This window comes from Xiphophorus couchianus, chromosome 2, assembly GCF_001444195.1.
Source record: "Xiphophorus couchianus chromosome 2, X_couchianus-1.0, whole genome shotgun sequence".
Lineage (NCBI taxonomy): Eukaryota > Metazoa > Chordata > Actinopteri > Cyprinodontiformes > Poeciliidae > Xiphophorus > Xiphophorus couchianus.
This window is the reverse complement of record NC_040229.1, coordinates 1,747,170-1,762,080: the sequence shown is the minus strand read 5'-3', so window position 1 is coordinate 1,762,080 and position 14,911 is coordinate 1,747,170. Positions and strand designations below refer to the sequence as shown.

Genomic DNA, 14,911 nt, shown 5'->3' with positions numbered 1-14,911 from the left:
TGGATTATTGGATCCCATGTCTTCCGCACCTGGGGCTGGCGGAGTTGCAGCAGGAGACAGAGTGGGAGCACCTGGCAGCGATTGCCGTGCTGAAACCCCCTCCGTGGGTTCCGCCATCGGCGCCGCGGATGCCCGCCGGACATTCCCCATGGGTTCCACCTCCTGCGTCTCCGCCCATCCTGCTTGGGCTGGTTTCTTTTTGGACTCTTGGCCCCCTTCTTCATTTCCGCCCACCCTAGGTGGGTTGATTTTGTTGTTTGGACTCTCCATTCGTGTAGCCTGTTGCTACCAGTGCTGAGCCCTAGTCTTCCGCTCTACTGTGCTGCCAGGTTTTTGGACTTTTTGGATTCTGTTTGGTCAGTGTATTTTTGGATTTTTCATCATTAAACTTAACAAGTGGCTGGGGGGAGGGAAGTCTGGGGTCTCCCATATGAAGCTGCTACCCCCGCGACCCGACCCCAGATAAAGCAGAAGAAAATGGATGGATGGTTAACTTTTGGCACCTGGCTAAATATGAAACATCTGATTTAGAAACACGGTTGCTTTATTATAAAATAAAATCTGAAAAAAAAAACTGTATGGGATTTTAAAATCAAACTTGAATATTTTATATTATTTAAATTCATGGCTACAATCATTTGCAGTTTATTTATATATATATATATATGCAAAGTTATATTTTTGAAAACCAATAACTAACTTGTTAATTCAGTGCAACACTGAGATAATAATACCAGAATATGAATTCAGTTTTCTAATACGTGAAATTATAATCTAGTCTTCAGTTTTAATTTTATGACAAAATTATCAGAATAATTTTGTATAGTCCAGATGTTGCTTTGTGATTTTGTGCACGTTAAAGGACACCAAACTAAAAGACGTTCATTGCATAACAGAGTTTTCAGTTTCGTTACAGACTTCAGTGTGTGTATGGGGGGGGCGTGTGCGTGTGTGTGAGGGCGTGTGCGTGCGGGTGTGTGTGTGTGTGTGCTATAGAACAAGCTCAAGAGTTATTAGTTGGCAGGGATAATTGGACTCTATGTAGGTGGCATGACCCAGCTGTCTGCAGCAGGAAGGCCCAAAGCTGAGTGTGACCTTAACCACTGACCTTACAAATGCAATACAGTGACCTCTGACCCTGCTCACATTAAAGAGACAGTGTTGTCTTTCTGCAGTCAGCCAGCAAATTAAGGCGAAAGGGGCCAAAGCGTCATCTTCCTCCCTGTCTGCTCGCAGCACTGCTGCATCCTGATGAAGTGTCAGTAAAAAGCTACAAACTATATAATATTAGTTCCCCCAGTTCCAACATTTGAGTTTATAATATGAGTTTTTGGTCAGTGAAGTGAAATAAAATATTAAAGAACTGAACTGGTTTTAAGATTGGTAAAAGTTCCCATGTTTTTAATGAGATTGCAGAGAAAGTGAAGGAGTGACCAGACTTTTTCCAGGTTTCTAAAGCATAATAATGCAGGTTTACCCCTCTGCCATTTATTCCTCTGCACTGCCAGTCAGCTCGCTGAAAGAAAGCCAGGTCACTTTAACTTCTGTTAAAAGAAAGATAAAGCCCAATAATATTGGGAATTATTTCCACTCGTGGTAAATACAGTCATAGTAAAGGGACTAATGGATATACTGTATATGCATGTATATTAGTGCTTTGCTACTAATTGTCAACAATACAACAATTACATAACATAAAATAAGAATAAAAGAAAAGCTTTAATTAAAAAATTAATGGCGAGGAAGTGGGGAAGTGTGTCAGTTATGCTAGCTTGACTATGACAACTTTAACATGTAGAGATGCTGTGGAATTCGGTGTTTCGGTTTAGTAAGAAAAATCAACAAAACAAAAGTTAACCCACACACACAGATGATCAGTAGCACAGGTGTTCAAATTAGCTAATCTACCACCACTGTGTTCTGATGATCACTTATTAATAATTGCAAAATAAACATCAAGCCTGAAAACATGAAACTGTAATGGACTGAACGTTCAGTTCTTTGTGTAGGAAATGTTTGGATGTTCTTTGGTGTTGGATCCTGACACGCCAGTGGAGCTGTTGTCGGTCAGTTGCTATGGCAACAGGTCTGTGTATGTGTAACGTAGCCAAGAGTGAGAAAAACGAAAAACGGCAGAGGTTTTCAGCTGTTTTTAAATGGTTTTTCTGTTTTTAAATGGTTATTTTTTCCTCGACTGCGGCGAACTGCACTAAATTAATAATACCCACATCTCCAGGTTTCATTGTGTTAATGGATTTGTTCTACTGCGGCAGCATGGCTATGGATGGCACGTAAAAGAAAGTTTTTAAATGAGAAAATACTCCTACAAGTAATCTGAGCACCTGATTCATAAACAGGCAACCAGAAAGATTAAGAATTTTTTTTTTAGAAAAGCAGGAACAAAGAGCTTACCCCAGCTGAAACTGTTCCTTGGTATTTCCAGTCTGAACTGTCACCTAGCCACACATTTTTCTCAACAAACAAAGCCATGGATCTGATCAGCTCTATGAAATGTTGTTACAGTCTGTCAGGAGAGCACCTTCCCATCCAGAGTTGTTCTTATCCCCCTGGGCTGCTGTCACAAAGGGGGCAAGTAGGCCTCTCTGGGGAGGCATCAGAGGAAAGATATCTGTCAAGATGGAAGCAGATCTCCCTGAGGCAAACACTGAGCGACAAGTGTGTCCCTTTGCCTTTCCTCCTGTATCACAACGCTGCTGCTGAGTGACTGGAGGGCCCTAATGGATGCAGGTATCTGCTGTGACTCTGATCTCTTAGAAAAGCTCTTGGCAAACAAAGATAAAGCGAAAACAGAAGGCAGGCCACGAAAATTACATGAAACAAGTCTGAAAGGTTCCCCTTTGATGAGGAAAGGTGTCTGACTCAATAGCCATACATTTTTCCTGTGGAAATTATAAGCACATGTGGTTGTGAGCATGGAACTGTCCAGCTTGCAGTGTGTGTGTGTGTGTGTGTGTGTGTGTGTGTGGCGGGGGGGGGGGTTAGGCAGTAGAAATTAATGGAAGTCAATGTGAAGTCCCCACAAGTGATGAAAACACAACTGTGTGTGTGTGTAAAGTCATTAGCATGACTTAAAAGGCCACGGTCGCCACTTAAAACTCCAATAAAACAAATGAATTCAACACGAGATTAATCCATCATCTGGAAGAAACCTTTCATACATCATCAGGCATTGCATTATGACCACATGCCCAATATTAAGGTGGTGTACCGTTTGAAATGAAATGAAATGAAATTTGCCTACACAATGCCTCTAAAGGCCACTAAAAATCCTTGAACTGGTTATGATAGGTCTATGTGCTAATCAAAACATGTTCATTAAATTTTTTTGCACAAAATCATTCTTGGATAATGAGAGTTCAGTCAGTTTAGTTCTGCCTATTTTGAGCTGTTTTAAGGCGTCCTGTCACTTTAAATCCAAATAAGCTACTGTTGGTCGCACCCCCCAAATCAACGTTTACACTAACATGTGAAAATAGCTATAAACTGATGTGCAATGTATAACCGTACCAGTTTGAAAAGCAGAAGTGGAGCCTCCTGCACAATCAACAAGAACGCAGCAAGTGGTTTCTGGATGCTAAGTCAACAATAAAACGCTTTGTCTTTTCCAGCAGCCCTTGTACAGCGCATACAGCGGGAAAACCAGTTGTCCAAACATGCTGGAATTCAGCTAGTCAGCTACCTAGCGTTGCTAGGTAACGGGCTGGGCTTTGTTGGGGTTGCTAGGTAATGGGCTGGGCTTTGCTGACGTTGCTAGGTAATGGGGCATTGCTGCTGATTTGTGCTGTTACATTCTGTAGATTTCTGAAACAGCTCATTTTCCAGACACCAAAAAACATTCCCTCATTTGCAGGTCAGAAAACTTTAAAGTAAATATAAATTAAATAAGAAATGCTTCAATTAAATTTATTTTTGGGGAATTTTTAGGGGAACTGACATATATTACTCAAAGGATTTTGATTTTAGAAAATGTATTTTCTAATTTGGAATTATTTTCCAACTGTATTGAGACTAAAATATGCTTTCAAACATTTCAGTGCGAGATTATTAGAGACATTTACATTCCAGAGATTCATATGTCATTACAAGCACAAGTTAAAAATGTGGTGTAATGACGAGTCAAGGTTCAGGGAAAAATTGTGCAGGGAAAGAGACTGTTGGGGGAGGGGGGGTACATTGAGGGATGCAGAGACTTTGACAGGCAGCAAATTGAGGCTGAGAGGACGGCTTGGTCCTATTGTTTCAGCCTAATTTCATGGGATCAAACCAAAGCACAGCCGCAGACACAGACAGAGCTGCGGCAATCTGCTGGGAAAACTCTCCACTAATTGGCCCTGTGGAAAAGTCTGCCGCCTGCAAACAGCGACCGTCTGCTGGTTGCTTTACATCCGGCGAAGGCGACTGTACGAGCAACTAGACCTGCCACTCAATCACAGAAGTGACAGCTCGCTGCGGCTAACAAGGAGGCTCCAATGAGGCACAGCGAGAGGTAAATTTATGGTGCAGGAGCAACGAGGGCCACTTTTAAAAACACAATAAAGCAACAAACAGGGCTTTCACTGTCAATCAGTCACACACTGAACACACAAAAACCTACCAAGTATTTTTGGTCTAATTCTTGTGCAAATATCTTAAGATACTTGAAATAAGACAAAACTGACGCATAAGTAACATGTAAGATAAAGGAGCTTGTTTGAGTCAATAATTCCTTAATATTGATAAAAAAGTAATAGTTGCTGATCAGTGAAGATAAGTGAAAACATCTGCCAGTTTGGAATGTTGTTTTTTCCCCAAATGGCCTGTTTGTGTCTGTACTATTGTTAAGGATTAATCGATTACTAAATTCGTTGACAATTACTTCAATAGCCAATTAATCGTTTCAGCCCTAAAGGGAAATAATCTGCCAGTGGAACTAAGACTTTATTTTGTCAGCATTAAGGAAATATTGACTTAAAAGAAACTCCTATATCTTAGTGAAAAGTTTGTTTTATCTTATTTCAAGTGTAGATATTTGACTAGCGACTAGACCAAAAGCACTTGGCAAGGTTTTGTATTTTTGCAGTGTGAGTTATAAAAACTTGCCAAGAAGATGTTATCTCCCTCTGCAAAGGCCTAAAAATCAATCACTGTCCACTTCTGTTCTTGCAGTTAACAACCGTCACCCCACTACTACCAACTCAACAACTTTCATGCTATACTTAGCAACATTTCAGACAAAAAGATTTGTAACGGCAAAAATCAGAATCGGCAGGTCAAGATTTTTAAAGATCAGTGATCAGAGACTGGCCAAAAAAAAATCAATCGGTGCATCTTTACTAATTACACACATGACTTGATATTCTTGGTGTTATAAATATTCCTAAAAATGACAATATGGTCATTGACAACATAGTGTATGTTAGAATGGTGTAGTCAAAGTTCAGACGCAATTTGACTTGGGAATCCGTGGCAGACTGTGTGTCTAAACTGTGCGAGTTTGAGTTATTTTGCAGATCTGATAGAGATCTGCATCGAAGAGCTTCTTTGCAGCAGAAGGTGGTTTTACAGTTTGACTCACGTTGTTTGCATCGAGTTCCTCCCATTTTCCACTGCGCACCGTTTTGTTGGTCTGTTACATAAAGCCTCCATAAAACATGTTCAAGTTTTGTTGTGAGAAACTGAGAAAAGGTTACCTTTGCATTTGCTATATGATTATTTATATGCTTGTAAATCTTTTGTTTTTCCTTCTCATTAAAGAAATGTTGCAGTTTGGGAGAAAAAACCCTGCAGCTTCAGCTTTTTGAGAAGTTTCATCACAACTACTGACACAATCATGTTGCGCGGAGAGGCTGCTTGGGCCCGGATCTGGGTGACTCATTGTTTCCAGAACCTTTCATATGTGTCGCATTAGAAGGAGACAAAAGACACTCCCTCGCTGCTCTTTCCCAGCTCCTGTTTGGTTCCCATCCTCTCTTCTTTAGCAATCCTCACAACCACATTTCCCCTCTTGTAATCCTCACCTTCTTCTCACTTGTAGTTTCTTTAAAGATCCATTTCTTTGCAGTTTATTAAACCGAGGAATGTTGTGAGAAACTAAATCCCTGCTGGATGTTGAAGTCGTCCTTTCCTCATTTCTCATGTTCTTGTTTTCTTATCGGCTATCCCACCTAATTTGTCTGCATCACTCAGCGTTGTGTTTTTGGTTTGGCAGCAGGCAGGTTTTTACCTGGCATCCACAACCGTTTGTCTTGCACACAGCAGAGCTCGAGTATCTCTGTTATCAGATCATAAAAACCTTAAAGGTCTGCAGGATACATTTCATTCACATCCCACCTTGTCCGTCTTATGATTACCTGAAATGTTTCCAGCCTTTTCACAGGATGCAGCTAGAATATTTAAAGGTATTCTATTATTAACAGGTTATGATAATCATAGGTGACAAAAAACATGTCTGTTAAATTTTTTCCTCAAAATCATTTGTAGATAACGAGATCTCAGTCTGCTCAGTTCTGCCTGTTTTTAGCTGTTTTGTCACTTTAAATCCAAATAAGCTGCTGCTGGCCACGCCCCCCAACTCAGCATTTACACTCACTAGTAAAAATGGCTGCAAACCAATGTGCAATTATATAACTGTAGATCTTTGAAAAGCAGACGTGTAGCCTCCTGGACAGCCAACAAGGATGCAGAAAGTGGCTTCAGGTTGGTAAATCAACAACAAAACACTGCCTTATCCAGCAGCCATTGTGCAGCACACACAGTGGTAAAATCAGCTGAAAAACATGGTGGAGCGCTGTTTGTGTTGCCAGGTAACGGGCAGAACTCAGCCGGGGTTTCTAGGTAACGGGCAGTGCCTGCTAATTTGTGATGTTACATTCTGCAGGTTTTGAAACGGCTCATTTTCCATACACCAAAAGATATGAAGTTATTACCAAAAACAGTTGGTGGTCTTGTTTTGGTTTTTTTCTCAAGTGCTTGGGGTATTTTTAGAAACACTTGGACGTACAAAAACCTGCAAAATGTGAATTTGCCAAATAACTTCCTTTTAATGCTGTGACCTGAATGAGATTCCCAGGGAATGTAACTCCAAATTATTTGCGAAAAATTTATCCTCTGCACATTTTTAGGTATAGAATATTTAAAATATTGTAAAGAAAATGCAGCTTGGGAAGCTGAAACACCAGCTGAACCCATGGAGGGAGATCATGAACACTGTGGATGTTAGTTTCTGCTAAGACGCTTTGTACTGTGGAGTCATATTTACTCAGTAACAATTTACTTGAGTAACTTTTTTTTTTTTTTTATTTACTTTTAGGAGTATTTATATTACGCTGTACTGTGAGTAATTTTCTTATGAAGTATCTCTACTCTTATTTGAGTTAAATTTCTGGGTTTTCTCCCCACTGAATGAAAAACAAACCAGTTTTAACCAAAAACCAGACACAGACACACACCTGCAGTTTTTGTTAAAGTTTCATCTGTTTTTTATTGAAAGAAACTGATATGGAAAAATTGTCTTCTTTTTTTGTTGCTTATATAAATTATTGTCATGTCATCCTTGAAATAGCAAAATTTCCACTTAACTTTATATTTTGGTTTGTCTGATGATGCAATTCTTAAATATTAAATGATTGATAATTTGATCAGTTACTCAGTACTTGAGTAGATTTTTTACTAAATACTTATTTTCTCTTACCTGAGTATTTTCTTGGATGGCTACTTTTTACTTCTTACCTGAGTAAAAATAAGTTGAAGAAGTGCTAAGCTTACTTGAGTACAATTTTTGGGAACTCTGCATGTTACCATATAAGCATATTTAGAGGGAGTCCCAAGTATTTGTAGATTTCAACTATTTGTCGGGGGTCAGAATCGGGCCGTTCAGACTGAAATGATAAAGTCAGATTTGGGTCGCATTTACCTGCTGTGTGAACATATCCTAAATTATACTCTAAAGATTGTTGGAAATATTTCAGGGATTGATGCGGAGTCAAAGCGGATGGTGAGATTGGTTAAAGCCCTGCCTAAACATGTAGATTTCCAACAAGCACACCTCAGTGTGTAAGACTGCAAGTGTGTAATGATGCATGTGTCCCTGGTGACAGGCACTCTTAGGGACTTACAGTGGCTGTGTGTGTGTCTTATGAGAGGGGAGAAGGCGGAGGGGTAAGCACTTATAAATATGCATCTTAATGGCTGCTCTGTTCCCACCATTCACACCGAGCGACGGCGGGAGCCAAAGAGGCATGAGACGAGAGGGAGAAGAGCTGCTGCAGCTGACACAGAAATGTATCAGTCAGGGGTGTCCAAACTTTTACATGACTCAACTCTTCGAGTAAAAATTATTTGCAGGACAAAAACATTTTTAAAAAAATCAAAAATCAAGGAAATAAAGTGGTCTTTTCTATGTAGGAAAGGGATGCTATTGATCCTAGATCCAAAAATTAAAACAGGATTTTTCATTTTTGCTGTAGTAAAAGAAAGTCATCAAATGTTCAACTATTTTTTGGCTCGACGGAAATAATGTATTCTCATATAAGAACAGGACTCGGATCACTTTCTTTCAAAGCACTTGCTATATTTAGCAGAGTTTAAAAGTGACCCATTGGTTTTCCTTGAACAGGTTGGGACAGGTTAAAACATGTTTATTAAATTTTTTAGATAATTTCAGAATGAGTTGTTTTAGGGCGTCCTGTCACTTTAAATTGAAATAAGCTGCTGCTGGCCACGACCCTAACTCAACGTTTACATTTGCACGTCAAAATGGCTGTAAACGGATGCGCAATTATACAAAAGTAACATCTTTGAAAAGCAGTATTGGAGCCTCCTGTACAACCAACAAGAATGCAGCAAGTTGTTTCTGGATGGTAAAGTCAACAACAAAACAGCTTGTCTTGTCCAGCAGCCATTGTACAGCGCATACAAAGAGAAGATCAGCTGACCAAATGTCATGGAGCTCTGACTGGGTTGCTAGGTAACGGGTGGGGCTTCATTGGGGTTGCTAGGTAACGGGCTGCGAGGTTTTTAAAACAGCTCATTTTCTAGACACCAAGAAGCATTAACTTATTGCCTGATATTCTTTTAAATGCTTTGTTTTTAGAAGTATTTGTTTGAATAAAAGCTGATTTCTGATTTCACATGGTTCTACTTATTATAAAAGCTTGATTACAAAAAGACAAAACTTTGTGACAATGTAAGAAAACTATGTTGGTAATGATTTTACCCTGATTAGAAACAAAAAGTCTCCATCTGCAGGGAACAAATTTGAATCATTCTTGAACTGCAGCAAAAATCAGCCCAAGGTCAAAAATGGCCCCCGGGCCACACTTTGGACACCTCAGGTATAAGTAAACATCCACAAGAGACAAGTTATGCCATACCTGACTACTTCAACCGTGGCCCTTTTGAATGGACACACACACACACGCGTGCGCGCACACACACACAGGCCTTAGTAGCTGTAGCATTGAGGAGCAGAGAAGCCGCCTCCTCAGGCAGAAGCTGTTTGTCGCTAAATGAAGGGCAGCATTCTTTGGTTTCCCAGGGAGCTGGGTGCCTGCCAGTCCCCCAGCCAGTGAGTGCCATTTTATTAAGAACAAAATGGAGCCCCTATGAAAGGAGCCCGGCGCTGAGCCTGCACAGGTCTCACAGAGCCCAGCCTCGGCATAAACAAACATCACCTTAAAGAGACAGGCCTGCAGAAAACAGGAGATGGCGGGGCCCCTCGAGGGCCGTCTGAGAGACACAAACAACCCCCCAGGAGTGGCGGGGCGGATCATTGGTAATCAGGATTCACCTTACAGAGACAAGATGGCAGCCGTGTGGAGGAATGCAGTGATAACGATGTCAGAAACAGTCAGCAGGACACCGAAGATAAAGAGATGTAGGGCTGCAATGAACGATTATTTTAGTAACCGGACGATTAATCTGATAAAATAAAATGACACATTCTGCAAATTTTTTATTTAACATTAGAAAAAAATCAAGAGATACAAATAAACTGTTAATCAAATAAGTTTTAGAGAAGAAAATAAAAATTTTAACATCTAAAATGTAACAACAGCATTCCTTTAGTGGATGTTTGATCATTTCTAGCAGCTAAAACACTGTGAAAAATAAATATACAGTCCTTGGCTGTCTTAATGATTATTTTTTGCATTAACTGATTAACAATTGGATAGCAAAAGTTTTTTTGTTATTCTTAAGATTTTTTAAAATGATCATTTTACAGATTTTGAACCATTAATGCTAAAACTGCCATAAGAAACGTTCTGGGTTGAACAAATTTTCAGATGAAGATGGTTTTGCTTTTCCCTTAAATGCAAAATCTATATATTTTTGTACATTATTGGCTTAATTGCTCTTCTCAGGATGTTCTTCTTTTAGCAAATATCTTTTTTTAGTCTGTATATTCCAGTTAACGATTAATCAATTACAAAATTAGTAGAAGATTATTTCAATAATTGATTCATCGCGATAAATCTGATTAATAGTTTCAGCCCCAATGAGACGGCAAATAGTCACAAAGCAAATAATTGCCCTGTCCTGCACATTAAAAAAGTCACGATTTACCGTTAAACTGAACTTTAAAAGATCTTTAAGTCAAATAATCCTGATCTGGTTTGGCGAACCGTCCACACCGCAGAGTTTTTATCTCATCAATGTTCAAGATCTGTTGCTCTGATGCAAAAGTTCACAGTGTAACCAGGAGGGGTCAGTAAAACAGAGTCAGCTGAGGCACCCTATCTGCGTGTGTGTGCATGCGTGTGCGTGTGTGAGACATAGTAGGAGAAAGAGAGAACCTCTCCGGTTTGTGGACACAAGCACACGAGAGGCTGTGGTTTTTCAACAGTACGTGTGCGCTGATACACAAGAGCCTGTGTGTCTGCATACTGTATGAGTGAGAGTGATGCCCTGTCAACCTGAGAGATGACCTCTGACCTCTGGTTATGTGATGGTTTAACAGAAATGACAGTGCTGATAAATGAGCTCGCCTTCTATGTACACACATACAGTGACGTTAAACACTGAAAACAAAACAGCCTCTTTACTTTTGTTTAAGTTCGGAAAAACATGTCAAATAGGTGATTATCTTCAGCAATTAAAGAAACATCTTCAGTAAACATGAATGCATACCAACAGATTTTTTAGCATACAATAAAGCAACTTTTACTTTTTAGCAACTTCATATTCTATGAAAAATGTGGCAGTACACTCAAAAAATAAATCTTGATGTCAATATATTGTAAGTATACATCAGTTAGATTTTACTTGAAATTTGGTTTTCACAGTGTTTAGCAAAATTTCATATTTTGCTAAACATTTCATATTTATTCATATTAGAATGAGAATAAAAATTAAAACTGTCAATTGAAATAATTTGTGAAAAACAGGCTAAATAAAAATCATAAGTATGAATTTCTTTTACATGTAACCATGAGATTTTGTTTTTACTCTGCTCCACCAGGGGGCAGAGTTGCACCTGCATGTTAGTTTACTGCAACCAAGCAAGCATTCAAAACTGAGATTGGGCCCCCACTATTCGCAAATTAATTTTTTTATTATACATTCCTGTTAGCTGAAATCTGTGAATACTTGAGCCCACCTCTAAAAACATTAATAACTGCCTATTTTAAAAGTCCAAATGCCAAATATATCTGAGTATGTTTTATTGTGAACAGTCGAAACTGTCTTGGCGCTGCAGCAGAAGCTAGCAAGTACAGATTTCTTTATTTACACCAATCGGTGGCAAGAAAAATTAACGATACTAATGGATTGGCTGCTCTGCAAACCCCAGCCAATAGGATGTCAAGTAGCATTGCACAGTAGCTAGTTACTACTTTAGCTTGTAAACTATTTTAGCTTGTTTACTTGTAAACTAGTATACCTGTGAAGAAGCTAGTTTAGCTAAAGTAGTTCAGCTAAACTGGTTTACAAGCTAAAATAGCTGAAATAGTTTGTAAAGCTATTTTAGCTTAAACTGCATTTTTTTATATATATTCTAGATATGCTTTACAAAATAGCTGCGGTAATTTTATGTGAGTAATTTGGAGTTATTCTTTACAGGGGAACCTATGAATACCGATCCACACTGTAAAAGTAGGGATGCAATAAAAATACAGTAAAACTAAATTTCCCTTCAGTGCCAGAACTCTGTCTTTTTTCTCACTGGCCGGTAAGATTTTGGCATTTCTCCTCGACTGACCCAGAAAAACACTTCCATCAGGAGCTGGGCTCATACAGCAACAACTGCATAAAATCTTTGAGTGTCATGTTTAAAATTACTTTTGGTTTCCCCATGACTTCTGTGTTAAGGTCAAAAGTGTAAACATGGAAGATGTAAACAATAAGACCTCTTAAAATTTTGTAAAGAGAATGAATAGAAAACACATCTTTAAATGTTATTTTAAAGTTGTTGGTTTTGCTGAAATGGGCTAAAAGAGCCTGATCTTTTTTTAGTTTACATTAAATAAACTTTCCTAAGTGTGTGTTGTAGTTTCTATTCTGGGATTGATTTTATCACTTCAATGTATTTGTTTTTACATTTCTGTTCAGGACTTTGGTCAGTCTGGGTTGTAATTTTTAAGTGCTTTATAAATAAACTGTTGTCTTAAGTGTGTCATGTTAAATCTGGACAAGAAATACAGGCTTATTTTTCTGGGCTAAAAAAAGACCAAGAACAGGTCAAGCCGAAACATGCAAAAAAGGGAAAAAATATCCGATTTGAGGTTCGTTGTATGTCAGTGCAGACTGCTGTCAGAATCTGTTTTAACTGAATTTATAAATGCCGTCAGTTCTTTTACTGATCAGATCAGACCCAAACAGGGTCCCCTCATTTGTGCCCCTGCCAGACTAAGCAGTGTTTATTTATTTATTATAATTTTTTTTTAAATAGACCAGTAACAACGATGGCAAAGACAAGCTAAAGAGTCTCTTGTGAAATTATGGTCAGTATTTGACCAGAGTATTTGAGACTCTGAGGTCAGATGTCTTTTTTTATTCATCAGAACGCCGTAACCATTTCCTGTCTTTACTAATCTACACAATAACTTTGGCTAATAAAGCGATAAGTCACAGATAAACTATCAAAAATGTGGACGCTAATTAGGATTGTACTTTTTTCATGATTGCCTTTTAGTTGGTGTTTAGGTATCGTCAATATTGCTTTCCAATCTTATTTTAAAGTTTCCCGTCAACTTTAAACATTTTTAACTCAAAACATGTTGAGTTGCTGAATGACTTCCCTATAGCGCAGCTACCACTGGGCTTAGCAAGTTTTACATTATGAAGCATATTTATTTAGTCATTAGTCATTTAGTCCTTAGCATGCCTCATGTCTGGAGTGTAGTCCCCCTAAAAACCAAAGTGTCGGCCGGGTTGTTTGGTTCTGGTAGCTGAATTTAGACTTTAAAACTTCCAGAATGCACCCAGCATCGTACAGGTTGACAACAGAAGTGAAACAGTGGAGAAAGCAAACGCCGTCAAGCCAACTGGCAAAGGATTTGCACTTACCCATGATAGATGCAAACAAGCTAGCTAGCCAACTAGCAAGGGTATGTTAATTAATCAATCAATCAAGTTTAGTTGTATAGCACATTTAAACGGCAGTTCAAAGCGCTTCACATTGTGAAAACCTAAAAAAGTGGGAGCCAAACACAACTTCCTAAAGACCTACATTTGTGCTCTCAACATTTCTCTCCAGAAGACTTTATTTGAACGAGCAAAACTGACAAAGGTTCTAACAGGTGAATGTTACCTTAGCAAGCTAAGAGCAAATGCAGGGGTGAAAGTTTTTTTCCACAAAGCGCTTATGACAGAACATCTGGCTGGAGAGCGAAGAACGCTGGGAAGAATATCAGACAGCACAGAGTTCCTTTAAATGCCAACTGAGCTCTGCGGCAGTAGTACCAGCAACACGTTTATGTCCAGATGAAGACCGGACCAGCTTTTACTGGACCAGACACAGAGCTATAGAAGTACTTACTGGATCACACAGTCCGACCAGAGGTATGTGTCATTCATTGTTTCATTTTTGAAGCTGAAGGCAGCAGCAGCAGCAAAACAATAGCTCATACAGCAACGTTCGTTTCTAAAGTTTTAGGACTTTAGAAAGGCCTAAAAACTTTAGGCCTTTCTAAAGTTCCAACTTTAGAAAGTTGGAACGTTAGAAAGTTGGAACTTTCTAAATGAAACACATGAAAGCGCAGCAAAGTTGGGCTGTTTTGGTTGTCCAGAGCCAGCGCAGTTGAACATTCAGACGTCATTTACCCAGAATGCATTGCAATGTGAACAACATTGCAACGTTCACGTGACAATATTTTATTAAAAATTACAAAAACTAAACAGCCTACAGTATTATTACTATACTATTTTTACATCTAAAATATATATTTCTCAAATAAAGTCAAACTAATCATGGATCCCTTTAAGGGAAAAAAACATTTCTTTAAATGAATTTACGACATTTTAAGACCTTAATTTTAGATTCCTGAATTTAAGACTTTTTATGGGTGTGCGTTGACTTTCTGGGTCTCTCAAAATGTGCCTTAAGTAAGAGAATACGTGTTTGGGTTACTCGTCTGTCGCTCTGTGATGGGTCGATAACATGCCCGGGGTGTTCCCCTCCTCTCAAATAAATGACTGCTGTAAACACACAAACCGCTGGAAAATCTTACCAATGCAACTAACCTTCCTTCTGGATCAATCATGTTAACTTTAACGCACGTCAGGTGTGAGCTCAAAAGGACTGAATGCTGAAACTTGCAATGTAAGTTTAGGGTTGTGAACACTTGTGCAACCGTTTTATGTTTTCTCCCAAACAGATTTGTTTGTTTTTCATCATTTACGTCACCAAACCCTGGGATTTTAACACTTCTGAGATCCAGTGCTACAACGCAGAACCACAACTGAAGCTCAACTG

At 38.9% G+C, this 14,911-nt stretch overlaps 1 protein-coding gene and 1 long non-coding RNA gene across 3 annotated transcripts in view; both read right to left on the bottom strand.

Annotated features, from left to right (window-relative positions):
- Positions 1–14,911, bottom strand: part of ankfn1b (ankyrin repeat and fibronectin type III domain containing 1b) — a 181,629-nt gene that overhangs the window by 102,609 nt on the left and 64,109 nt on the right. The gene's annotated exons all lie outside the window — the stretch shown is intronic.
- Positions 3,617–8,973, bottom strand: LOC114161278 (uncharacterized). Its single transcript, XR_003598976.1, has 3 exons — positions 8,955–8,973; positions 7,722–7,723; positions 3,617–3,688 (listed from the first exon to the last, which is right to left on the bottom strand). It is a non-coding gene; the product is annotated as an uncharacterized LOC114161278 (long non-coding RNA).